Genomic DNA, 14,174 nt, shown 5'->3' on the forward strand with positions numbered 1-14,174 from the left:
GTTGAATGCGCACCAGTTTTCTCTGCCAGTACAGCTATAGTGAGCATTACCTCTCACTGCTGTGATAAATACAATAGGTTGAAGGATCAGCGAGTTTCAGAAAATGCTTTCATTACTATCCTTTGGTGTCAGTGTGCAACAGGCTTCAATAAGTGATGCAAGCAAGGAATGCAACAATACTGCCTTAATAATATTACAAAGCAAAGGTCCAAAAGACATTTTAAAAATCCTACTTAATAAAGAAAGAAGATAGTACAGTGTGTTCCTGTTTTGACAATTCTGAGATCTGATTTCAAACATAAATCAGACTGATAGAAAGAACATCTCCATTGTATGAAGACACATCATGAAATTAGTTTTGGGTACTCTTAACTGAGAACTGTAGCAGAAAACTGCAAAAGCTTTTTAAAAATTGATATTACATAAATACTCAGTCATGAGGCCAAATGACTGCCACCATGCTGAATTTAAAAAAATCACATTGTATGAGCAGGTGCTACTTTTCTTTTTATAATGCAATTCGAACTATAGATCCTGCTATAGAAATGTTAGCATCCACCTTTTTTAAAATTTACTTGCTACTGGGATTTGAGTGTCGCTGCCAAAGCCAGAATTTATTGTCCATCCCCAATTTCCTCGAGAAGGTGATGGTGAACCGCTGTGGTCCATGTCCATGTGCTGTAAATACACTCACAGTGCTGGTCAGAAGGGAGGTCCAGGTTTTTTTTAACTCAGAACATGGAAAGAATGGTAATATAGTTCCAAGTCAGGTTGGTGAGTAGCTTGAAGGGGAACTAACAGTGATGGTGTTCCCATGTATCTGCTGCCCTTGTCCTTCTAGATGAGAGAGGTGATGGGTCTGGGTGGTTCTGATAAAGGAGTCTGCTTAGCTGCTGCAGTGCATCTTGTTGATGGTAAGCACAGTGCCTTGGTTTAATGGCATCTGCAACAATGTAGCAATCCCTCAGTATTACACTGAGGTATAAATCTATATTACTTTATCAACATCAATTTCGTTTTAGCAGGTACACAATAAATACAATTGCCACATTGTAGTGTTACCATTTTGAAAATGAGGAGAAGGAGGTGGGAGGTGCAGTGAAGTTTGTTTGTAGGGGAGTAAAGGGAAGCAGGGGATGGAGGGAATATTGCGAGTAGTGCAGGTATGAGGAGAAAGAGAGTAGTTGAGTTGAAAGATAAGATTTTTACTTTGACAACTCTGGTGAGATCATTAAACTACTTCAGGCATTGCGTGTCTTAGCAGCTAAGCTCCTGGCATTAACATCCTCAGTGGCCTCTTACCACACTCAAAGGAAATATTGCCTACAGTAATTTCTACTTCCCTAGGGGAGGATACGATTTTCCTCCTTCTGTCACCGCATGAAGCAGAGCCTCTAACACTGCATCTGAAGTCCTGATTGCCTGCCTGTGAACCTCTTGCAGATATCCCTTCATTTGTGAAGGTTTTTCTGCTGCCTCCAGTCAGATGCTGGCAGCCTTTACATGGAGACAGTGAAACTTGATTCCCTGTTTCAGTCCAAATAGGCATAGAGCCAATGAATACCATGTGTAGAGCTGGCTGCATGCCTGACTCATGAGAAAGCAACACCAACTTCACAGGGTCAGAAAAGTGCTAGAAGCACTCAACAGGTCTGACAGCATCTGTGGAGAGAAAAACAAAGTTTTAGGTCTGTGACGTTTCATCGCTTCAGCATTTTTCTGTTGTTATTTCAGCTTTGTGACATGAGAAAAAACTTTTCAACACAATGAGTGGTTCAGGTCTGGAATGCACTGCCTGTAAGTGCGGTGGAAGCAGCTTCAATCAAAGCATTCAAGAGGGCATTGGATTAGTATTTGAATAGAAACAATGTGCAGGGGTATGGGGAAAATGCAGGGAAATGACACTAGATTATAATGCTCATTTGGAGCAGACACAATGGGCTGAATGGCCTCCTTTTGCTGTTAAAATTCTGTTATTCTGTGATTTCCAACACCTGCAGTATTTGCTTTTGAATTTCATAGCCCCCCTCTGACCATGTGGATTGGCATATACAACCTGCTCCCTGTGTGCCCATTTTTGTATGCAATCAATTTTTGAGGCCATAAACCTGAGAAGTCTCTGACTCCACTGATTCCTATAAGTACTACAATGTCTTGTAAAACTTCAGTTCTGTTACTAGGTGTATACCAGTTTCACACATTTCATGCTTAAGTTTATTAAAAATTCCTTGTATTAATTTTTTGGTAAGATTAATGTCAGACATGGCTCAGTTGGTAGTACTTTGCCTCTGAGTCAGATGGTTGTGGTTTCAAGGCCAATCCAAGACTTGAGTACAAAAATCAATCCCATGCAATAGAGGCTATGCTGCATTGGCAGAGGGTCTTGCAGCATTGTTTTGAAGAAGGACAGGGGGGTTATCCCCAGTGTCCTGGACAATATTTATGTCTCAATCAACATCACAAAAAACTATTTTCTGGTCATTGCCACATTGCTGTTTGAGGGAGTTTGCTGTGTGCAAATAGGCTGCTTTGTTTCTAACATTACAACCTTCATGATCCAGATTATTATGAACTTTCATTTAATACTTTCTATTTAAAAAATGAACAAAAGGTAGCAATAGATGGCCTTCCTCAGGAACACCTGACTTCACTTGTGGATTGAAAGCACGTCTCTGTCTCAAGAGGGAACAAAAGGAACCTTCTAGACTGATGATGTATCAATGACCTTTACTGAAACACATTCCAAAGGGTAATTTCAAAATGAATAGGTCAACACTGGCTGTCTCAAACTCTCAAGCTTAGTCTAATCATCTAGTAGGACAGGATGATTAGACTAAAAAGACACATCACCCTTTGTTTCAAAAAAAGAACTTTGAACTTATGAAAGTCACTTGATGAGGAAACTGTTTTGATTGTTGTTATTACGTGGCAGATGATGAGTGCTAAGCAGATCAAATCCATGAGGGAAACTTGATCATGCGGTCATAACTGTTTTGAAATTTGTATTTTACTTTGTTTAGAAAATTAAATTAAACATTTATTAACAAAAGAAAAGATTTCAGGCACATACATAGGCCTACAAATTACTACCATAATTCCTAAAACCCCTAATTAACCTGGCTCCCAGTTACACCTCCGTTAAAGCAACAGTAAAAAGAAATAGATTTAAACAGACCCAGGCGAAGCAACATGATACCCTGGACAGTGAGTTTCAAAGTGAGCTTTCTCAGATTCAGTTCCTCTAGACAGCAACTTGATGCACAGAGGCTGGAGGCTTTTCGCACTTGTCTTAGAATGTCTTCTCTTCTGACACATGGCCTCATCTCCTTTATACATTTTTCTCCCTTTTAAATGTATATTCCATTGTTATGATATACCTTTGGAACTTTACCCCTCTCATAATACAAATCCTTTCATAGTACTAATTTTACCAGTAATCTTTGGGAAAATAAACACACTGGTTGGCTTGGCTTGGCTTCTTCTGGCTGGGTGTGTTACCATCTCTTTGAAATTCAAACTAACCTAACTTATCTGAAAATGCAAATGTTCCATATACCTCACATTCTAAAATGTCAGCCATGTTTATGTACTTAGCATTTCAAATTTAGATGCATTTTTGATGCATCAAAGCCTCCAGACCAGCTATCTCCAATTCAATTAACACACACACACAGAAACAAATCCAAAATCCCACAATTAACCCACTTGTACAATAAATCACAATAATATGATGAAGATTATATTTTCATGACACCCCCCCCCCCCCCCCACTCCTTACTGGAAAATGAACCACCATAATTTTAAAAGACTGCTTCATTTTCTTAACCCATCTTACATTCCCTCATGTAGTTATATATACATTCACACTACAACATTACCAGATGCATGCATTAACATAACAATAGATATACAAATCCTTGGTATCAACAGAAATCATTTCAGTCCAGGTTTTTAAATGCCCAATGTTCCCTTTGAGCTTCAAACTCTTGACAATGCATCTGTAATTAGATTTTCCCATCCCGCCACATGTATAACCTGTAGATTAAGTGGTTGCTGTAATAAACTCCATCTGAATAGCCTTGCACTTCTGTCTTGAAATTTGTCCAGAAACTTTAAAGGATTATGGTCTGTATAAACAATTGTTCCTAATGAATTGTTTGCAATGTAAATCTCAAAATGCTGCAATGCTAACACCAGACCCAAATTCTTCTTTTCAATCGTTGAATATCTTCTCTGTTTTACAGTCAACTTCCATGAAAACTATCCTTTCAGTTTCTCAATTCCAGTTTCATTTTCTTGTAACAGTATGGCCCCAATGCATCAAGGGCCAACCTAAATTGCTTGGCATAATTGGGTACTATCAAAACTGATCTAGTCAATACAGTTTTCAAACTGTCGAATGCATTCTGACACTCCTGTGTCCATTGAAACTTCTTGATCTTTTCTAATAGTTCAGTCAATGGAGCAACCACACTGCTAAAATTTGGTATAAATTTTCACTAAAACCCACTCATGCCCCGAAATCTAAAAACTTATTGTTTTGTTGTAGGCATTGGGGATATCCACGATAACCTTGACTTTAATATCTCTTGGAGTCACCTTAACATGTCCAATGGTATGGTCTTAATATGTAATTTGCACTATTGCCACTTCACTTTTAGCCAAGTTCATCACCAAATTAGCTCCTTGTAATCGATTGAATAGTTCTTCCAGATGTTGTAAATGTTCCTCCCATATTTGACTGAAAACTATCAAGTCGTCAATATAAACAGCACAATTGCTCAGCCCTGCAATTGCTTTGTTTGCCGGTCTTTAAAATGTTGCAGGTGCATTTTTCACACCAAACAGTATGACATTAAACTAATATAGTCCATCTTACATCACAAAAGCCGATATCTCCTTTGCTCTTTCCAATAATGGTATTTGCCAATATCCTCTTAGCAAGCCGATCTTTGTGATAAACTTTGAGTGTCCCACTTTCTCAATGCAATCTTCCAACCATGGTATAGGATATGAATCTGCTTTTGTCACTGCATTCACCTTTTGATAGTTCACACACTGGGTAGAATCTTACCTATGGTGGGCGGGCTGGGCAGGATGCAGGGGTGGGCGCTGAGCAAATCGCCGTCCACAATCAGCTGCGTGCCGCCATTTTATGCAGGTGGCCAATTAAGGCCCACCCAGCATAATATGCGGCCGGCAGCACTTAGTGTTACCTGTGCAGGTGTGGGGAGGAGGAAGAGTCAGAGCTTGCGCTCTTTTGCATGCAGCAATCTCTCTGAGGCATGGAGCTACCTCAGGGAGATTAAGTAGGTAATAAAAGTTTTTTAAAATAAAGCCAAAAATGATTTAAACATGTCCCCTCATGTGAGAGTGTCACATGAGCTGGAACATGTTTGGAAGTTTACAAAATTTATTTACTAATTTTATAAAACCTTCAGGAAACCTCATCCCTCCCATGGATGAGGTTTCCTGGAAAGAGTGAAGGCCACTTGGGCTCTTCCTCTGCCCGCTATCCTTAAGGTTGGACGGGCTGCATTGTTAAAAAGGTAAATTGCTTTCTTAATGTCCATAATAGGCCGTTGACAGTTTGGCGGGCGTGCAGCCGCTTCTGGCGTGCACCCGCCGAACACAATATTGAAATGATACGTGATGATGTCAAGACATACACCTGACGTCCTCTCGCATCATTTTAAGTGTCGGGCCTGCCTCTGCACGCTGACGGCAATATTCTGCCCATAGCCTTTGTGTTACATTTGGTTTCCATACTATCACAATGGGCGAACTCCAGTTACTGCAAATTGAAGCACAAATTCAATTTCTTTCTGTACTTGTGATAACTTTGCCGAATGTAATCCATAAGGATTATGGATTATCGAAGCTGAAACTTGCACACGCACATGTATAGCTAAATTTGTCATCCCCAGCTTATTCCCACAAATAGCTTTGTGTGACAACAATAGCTTCTCCAAGTCACTTTGACACTTGTCAGAAGGTAACTCAATATCATATTTAAATTTTCAAGTAGCCCTTCATTATCTATTTTGATTAAAGGAAAATCAATTTCAGAATCCTTCATTTCTACTTCTTTCTCCTTATCCACGACCACTAATACCTACTTCTGGTTATCCTCCCTGTCAAAGTACTTTTTAAGCATATTTACATGACACACCCTCTGCTTAGTTGTTCTATCTGGAGTATTTATTAAATAATTTACTTCACTCAGTTTCTTTTCAATCCTATAGGGTCCAGTAAACCTTGCCTTTAATGAGTCACCCAGTACTGGTAACAAAACTAACACTTCTCCCCCAGCAATAAAACTACGAGCTGTAGCTTTCCTGCCTACCTTCATTTTCATCACTTGCTGTGATATCTTTAACTGTTCCCTAGTTAACTCATATGCGTTGTCCAATCTTTATCTGAAGTTTGATACATAATCCAGGAGTAGTTTCTGAATTTTGACCTGCCAATTTCTCATAAATCAATTTCAGTGATCCCCTTACCTCATAACCATAGACTAATTCAAAAGGACTAAATCCAGTCGATGCATTAGGAGCATCGCTAATAGCAAATAACAAGAATGGAATTTCTCAACCCAATCCTGTAGATAATACTGACTATATGCTGTCATCATAGTTTTTAAAGTTTGATGCGATCTTTCGAAAGCCCCTTGTGACTCAGGATGATAAGCTGTTGACCTAAACTGTTTTATCCCCAACCTGTTCATTACTTCCTTAAATAGCTGTGACATGATATTTTAACTTTGATCCGATTGTATTTCTTTTGGTAAATCATATCTTGTAAAAAATTTAGTCAACTCTTCCACAATTCCCTTTGTTGCAATATTTCTCAGAGGTATTGCTTCAGGAAACCTTGTAGACACACCCATTATTGTCGGTAAGTGCTGATTTTGACTTTTAGTCTCAGGAGGGTCCAACACAATCAAGCATGACCCTAGTAAAATGCTGGAATTGGAATTAAAGGTGCTGGCTTAATCACCGCTTGTGGTTTCCCTGACATGTGTGACATGTTCTACAGAATTTGATTACATCTCAATGCAAGCCAGGCCAATAAAAGATGTTTTTGTATTTTCACCAGTGTCTTTCTAATTCCTAGATATCCCCCCATTGGAATTTCATGAGCTATTCGCAGGATCTCATTCCTATATCCAAATGGTATAACAATCTGATGCACTTCCCTCCAGTTTTCATCTGCTGAAACATGATACGGCTGCCACTTTTTCATTAAAACATTACTTTAAGGTAATAACATTCTGGAAGACATTCTGCCTCTGGCTCTGAGTAAGTTGTTTCATATAACTGTTTTATTTGTGGATCCTTTTTTATTGTAACTCTACAACTACCTTGAGCTAAATACCTCAGCTGCGTTATCCTCCATTCTTCCTTCCTGAACAATCTTATAAAGAACAGTGTCACTGATTGGACTTCCACACTTATTTACTCCTTTTAACTTCCTGTTCTTCCTGTTTCAACCTGTGAGCCTGTGATCTTGTTACCACACAATCTGGAAACAATCCAGGATGCACTTTCTACAACACTTCTGTTGAAAACACCTCTATAGACTGCTCAACTACCATAGGCATCACTCACATCTGTGACCCAGCCAAATCATTACCTAAAATAAATTGAACCTCTGCAACAGGCAATTTTCCCACTACTCCAACAATCACCTCACCTGTTTTCCACTTATTTCTTTAAATTTACCTTCCACAATGGAATAGGTTTAGCATCTCCATGAACCCCACTTATTATCATCTGTTCCTGCAACACTCCCTCTGAACAATAAATATCACTATCCCACAACTTTAAGGGTTGCTTAGCTCCTGTGTCTCTTAAAATGTTAATATGCCTACCTATTCCACCCTGTACACAAGAAAAGACTTTCCCTACACATACAAAATCTTGAAACATTTCTGCAACCTGCTCCTCAGAATTCCCTTGGGTAAATTGTGAACACATTCCTCATCTTCACCTATCACTGATTCTTCCCGTTTTACCTGTATGCAAACCACTAGTTTTCTTCAGTGCCCGAACCTTAGAACCCACAATACTTTTATATGCAGAATTTTTCTTCATCCCAATGATCCCAACAGATTTTCCCTGTAATTTCCTACACATTGACTTCATGTGCCCGACTTTATTACAATGAAAATACCTCAATTTTCAAATGTTACTTCTACCCTCATCACCTTCCTTTTTATTCTGAGAAAAAAATTTCCTGGGAACTTCCATCTACTCCTCTTCCCTGATTACCACCTTTCTTTCATCTTCCCACTTTTTATCCTTCTCTGGTTTAAAAAGGTGACAAAAAAAGTTTAGATCTATGAACTAACTCATAATCATCAACTATCTCTGCTGCTTGTCTTACCATTTTAGCTCTGTTCCTCCACATGAGTTCTCATTACCAAAGGAATTGAATCTTTATATTCTTTCAAAAGAGTTGCCTCTCTAAAAGTGCTTATGACATCTCTATCTTTAATGCCTGTATCCGCAACTGAAAATTACTTTGTTTTATTCTCTCAAACTCAATATAAGTTTACCTAGGCTGTTTTCTCATATTCCTAAATTTCTGCCTGCATGCCTCAGCAGCCAACTTATATGCACTCAAAATAGCATTTTTAACCATGTCCACTGACATTTCTTCTGACAGTGAAGCATAAATCCCACGTGCTCCACCCACCAACCTAGATTGTAACAACAATGTCCAGTTTCCTTGTGGCCATTTCATCTGTTTCGCTATCTTCTCAAATGAAATAAAGAACGCCTCCACATCTCTTTCTTCAAACTTCAGAAGAGTTTGCTCAAATTTAAACATCCCTCCACTATGTTTTAGGTTAAAGGTTTTCTCATCATCACAAATTTCCTCAGCATCTGATGTCTCCTTTTAAAAATCCAGCTTTTTAAGCCTGTGCATGTCTCTTTACTTAATTCTCTCTCCCTTTTCTAACTTCACCATTTCAAATTCCCTTTCTTGTCTTTTTTTTTTCTCCTGCCTTTCTGCCATTTCCCTTTGGAATGCTTTTTCTCTTTCCTTTTCTTTCTCTGCTCTTTCTTTTTCTGCTGCCTCTAGTTCCAATTTTTTTTCATTTCCAATTCTTTTTTCCTTTTTGTTTGCCTCAAATTCAAATTTTTTTCAGTACCTTTGCTTGTTCAAATTTAAGCGTCTTCACTTCTAACTGAAGTCTCACCACCTCCAGCTGTGACTTACTAGTGGCAGGTATCCCCACCAACTTCAAATGCCTTGTCTGCTTTCTTTGCCCCTACAGGTAACCTCAACTGTAACTCACCACCAACTCTGTTAACTTACCCTTTGATACTTTTTGTAACCCAGTCAGAGTTATATATTCTACTTTCAATAAGTTTTAGCCATGGTGATGCTCAACATGGAGGAGCTCTGATTCATCAGCTGAGGGAGAGCCATATGTGAGGAGGTTTCCTTGCCTATGTTTGACCTGATGCCATGAGACTTCATGGCGTCTGGAGTCAATGTTGAGGTATGCCTCATGGCTTACGGAGAGTGGAGAAGAAGAAGAGAGTGGCAGAGGTGCCTGACTCGGCAAAGGAGGAGCACCTCCCACAAGATGAAGGTGCAGCAGGGCCTGCTTCTCATGCAGCTGAAGATCCACAGAGAGCCATCAGTCATAGGCGCCTTGCTAGACCCAGGGTCCATAGACAGTGCCTGTCATTCCTGCAGATGACTGAGAAACATTGTCGCCGTAGACTGCACATGTCAAGGGAACTGGTCGGTCACATACACCACCTGCTTCTTAAGGTGGTATTCTTTATCTCTTTCCTTCAGTCTCTCTTCCTTTTTAACTTCACCATTTCAAATTCGCTTTCTTGTCTTTTTTCTTTCTACTGCCTTTTTGCCAGTTCCCTTTGGAATGCCCTTTCTCTTTCTTTTTCATTCTCTGCAGTCTCACCACTTTGAAAATACCTCACACTTCCTGAATTTAAAGTGCCTCTCGTACTCGTAACCTTAAGATTCACCAACCCAACCTAATCAAGGAATTTCAAATATATCCTGCAAAGAGCCCCCAATTTGTTATGACGTGGCGGATGATGTGTGCCAGGCAGTTCAAATCCATGTGGGAAACTTGATCATGTGGTCACAACTGTTGTGCAATTTGTATTTTCTTTTGAGATGTGTGCCCTGAATTCAGAAGTGATAAGACTACCATGACTTCAGAGGTTTTTTAAGAAAACAATATTAAACATTTATTAACAAAAGAAAATATTTCAAGCGCATACATAGGTTTATAAATTACTACTATAATAGCTCCTAAAACCCCTAATTAATCTGGCTCCCAGTTACACCTCCATTAAGGCAATAGTAAAAGCAAACAGATTTACTAGACTCAGGCAAAGCAACATGATACCCTGGACAGTGAGTTTCAAAGTGAGTTTTCTCTGCTTCAGTTCCTGTAGACAGCAACTTGATGCACAGAGGCTGGCGGCTTTTCACACTTGTGTTAGATCTTAGAATGCTTTCTCCTTTGACACCGTCTCATCTCCTTTATACATGTTTCTCCCTTTTTAATGTAACTTCCATTGTTACGATATGTCTTTGAAGCTTTACCCCTCTCATTAGACAAATCTTTTCATAGTACTACTTTTATCAGTAATCTTTGGGAAAAATAAACACACTGGTTGGCTTCGCTTCTTCTGGTTTGAATTCATCTCTTTGAAATTCAAACTAACCTAACTTATCTGAAAATGCAAATGTTCCATATACCTCACATTCTAAAACTTCAGTCATGTTTACGTATTTAGCATTTCAAACCTAGATGTTTTTTTGATGCATCAAAGCCTCCAGCCCAGCTGTCTCCAATTCAATTAACCCCCCCCTCCCCCACATGCACACATGTACACACAGAGAAACTAATCCAAAACCCCATTATTAACCCACTTTTACAATACATCACATTAATATTATGAAAGTTATTATACTTACATGACCATTGTCTGCTTTTGAACCAGCAGAAACTGCTTGCAGATAGGGACAATTCTACAGAAATCCATCAAAATAGTTGCAAGTCAGCCAAGCAGCCAAAGTAATGTACAACAATACTTTAAAAGTGGGAGAAGGACTCCCTCAACCTGTTCCAACTTCCTGCTGACCTAAGAACCAACCTCCCAGGTTACTGAGAATCCTTTTGACTTTTTCTTCAACTTTAAAGCATCAACTTCATCTAAGGAACTATAGGCCTGCCATGAAAGTGACTGATATAATTATAAGTTGCAGCTGTATTGTTTTACCTTCATCTATATCTAATTTTTGTGTACGCGAGAGTATGTGTGAGGCAAATAAGTGACACGTGGGATTTTAGAATCCGGGGCTAGCCTGTGACAATAAGTAGCCTCTTTTATTTTTAAATTCATGATAGGTTTGCTGCTGGAAATTATTTAATTGGAACTCACGCTCTGAGGGTAAGAAAACACAGCACTCTTACATAAACAGATTGATCACATTGGAAGGAAATACATAAATTCTGCCTGTGCCACAATAGTGACTGTACTTCAGAAGTACTTCTTTTGCTGTAAAGCAATTTGAGACAGCCAGTGGTCATGAAAGACACTATGTAGGTGCAAGTCTTTCTTCATTACTTTTCTTCAATTAGTTTTGAAGTCTAATTATAACAATTAGCTGTCTGTTGAATAGATCTCCTTGGTCATGTATCCTCGGGGTAGAACAAATTTACAGTCATAGCTAAGGACAGCTGGTGGTATTGGAGATTATAGCCTCAAAATCCCAAAGGGGAAAATTAGCATATTAACTGCATCAGTTCAAGATTGCTTGGCTAACTGCCTCAGGCTTTTTAAGGGTTGCATGCAAGCAATTGAGCTGACTTGGGAAGCAGATAAACGTCGTGATCTGTAATGGCTGACCCGTTGGGAATCCTCTTGAAAGGAAGGCCGCTGTTGGCTCAAAAAATAATTTTTATAACATGAAAAGCTTTGTTTCAGATTTGACCTAGCAAATGCTTCTTCAGATAGACATAGGATTGCATTCCACCTCTCTATTTATTCACAAAATAGAAATATTATATTATTACTGTTCAAAAAGAACTGAAGACATCTTCAAAGTAGCTGGCTTCTACTTCAAAGGAAATGAACAGCGTATCTGAGCAGCAGCCCTAGGTTGTTTAGTTCATTCAGATTAACCTTTTATCTCCCTGTAATGGCACTGAAAGGAAAGTCCTTGGGAATTGGTTGTTTCACTTAAGCATGATCGAAAGACGCAGTTAAAATATGAAGAACAAAGAGGGTTCCACCTACTTGAGAATGGAAGACCATGTCAGCCACAGGGCTGCTGCAGGAGCCTGACATTCCCCTGTAGATGGCCTTCAGCTAATTCTATGGAAATCTGAATGGCAACATCCCAGAGTGGTAATGGGAAAAACTGATAAAATATTGCAACTGCGTACACCATTGACTTGTGGAATGGGCAAGCAGTGATTGAAGCAATTTCAATTCAAAATAAAAGAAGAAAGAACTTGAATTTATATAGTTTTATACATTTCATCATTTCAGGATATCCAGAAGGTCTTTCATCAACAAATGGATTTAAAGTCAAGGTCACTGTTGCTAAGTTAGTCTTTAAGTTGATATTAGGTTTTTCCAATAATGAATAGTTTGGACAGGGTAGATTTGAAGAGAATGTTTCCATTTGTGAAAGAATCCAAAACTAGATTTTTACATACAAGATAGTCACAAAGATAGATCCAAGAGGAAGATAAGAAGAAATTCATTTACTGCGAGAGTGGTTATGATATGGGACTCCCTACCACAAGAAGTGTGTGAAGCAAGTAACTTAGATGCATTCAAAAGGAAACTAGACGAGTACATGAAAGAAATTGGAATAGAAAAACATGCTGATAAATTAAGATGAGGTAGATGGAATGGGTGAAGACTTGGGTGGACTATAGATTATTGGGCCAAATGGCCTACTTCTATGTGCGATATTTTATGTAATCCTATGTAAAATTATAAAGATATGGAAGCCTCTGGAATTCCTTTGGAACACAGATCATTGCATCCAGGGACAAGCACTATTGTGGTCATGGGTTTTACTGCTTTTGAATCAGAAAACAGCTGATGGTTGAGGGGTCAGATAAACAATGTATGGTGTGGAGTTTGTGCAGTTGCTTTGGTGTTAATAATACTTGGAGCACAAAAACTTTAACAGCAAGATGGCTAGAGGTCTTCAATGCAGCAGTTTGGTAGTGACCGTAACAGAGCTTTTGTAAATCAAATGTACAAACTTATGTAAAGAAATTGGAGCTTAACCAAGTAATGACAAAAAACACAGTACTATAACTTCTTGCTTCTTTAATAAATAAACTCTTCCCTGTGCTATCCAAAAAAGACTTCTTCTAAAGTTTTATTAAAAAAAAACATTGGATTAAACTTTAGTTAAAGATCAAGATTATTTGGCTTTAGTTAAACTGGCCCTTGTGTTTAGATTTTTTTAAAAATTGTGTAGCAAGTTCCTGAAAGTACAAGCTGATAATGTAACACTGAGGAAAACAGCAGTGGCATATCTCCTTAATCAATCGGATTGAAGGATTGTGAAACGAACAGTATAAGGACTGAGAAGAAAGTGTTATATAGCCTGAGTGAATTCAATGTCAAATCAGATACAGAGAAATAAAGAAAGAGGTTGTATTTTAAAAAAGAGAAAAAGGGGCAGAAAGGAATACAAAAATAAAGTCTTCAACAAGAATTAAAACCTGAACGAATGTGACTCTATATATGTGACAGTTACTTTTTAGGGCTGGCAGGCTGCAAATAGCACTTATCACATTGCTAAAGGAATATTTACACTGAAATGGACAAGACATAACTTTCTCTGGCATAGCTGGCATTGTCACTGAAATAAAAAAGTCAAATTGTTTTCAAGCTGTCTGTAGGTAATACTTTAAGAGAAACCTCTTGTTTTCCCGTATCACAGTTATTTTGTAGTTGGTATTGCCCTTTCCTTTCTTACTGTTTATTTATGCATAAAAGCATACTAAGAATACTGATTAAAAATATTTCCCTTATCTGGAAGTATGACTTGTTTTCTTTGGTCTTTCTTCCAGTCCCTTCCATTCTTTCCACTCTCATCTTTTAGGTTTCTGAAAATATGTGATGTGTGGATGTGATCTGCAA

Source organism: Carcharodon carcharias, chromosome 12 (assembly GCF_017639515.1).
Source record: "Carcharodon carcharias isolate sCarCar2 chromosome 12, sCarCar2.pri, whole genome shotgun sequence".
NCBI lineage: Eukaryota > Metazoa > Chordata > Chondrichthyes > Lamniformes > Lamnidae > Carcharodon > Carcharodon carcharias.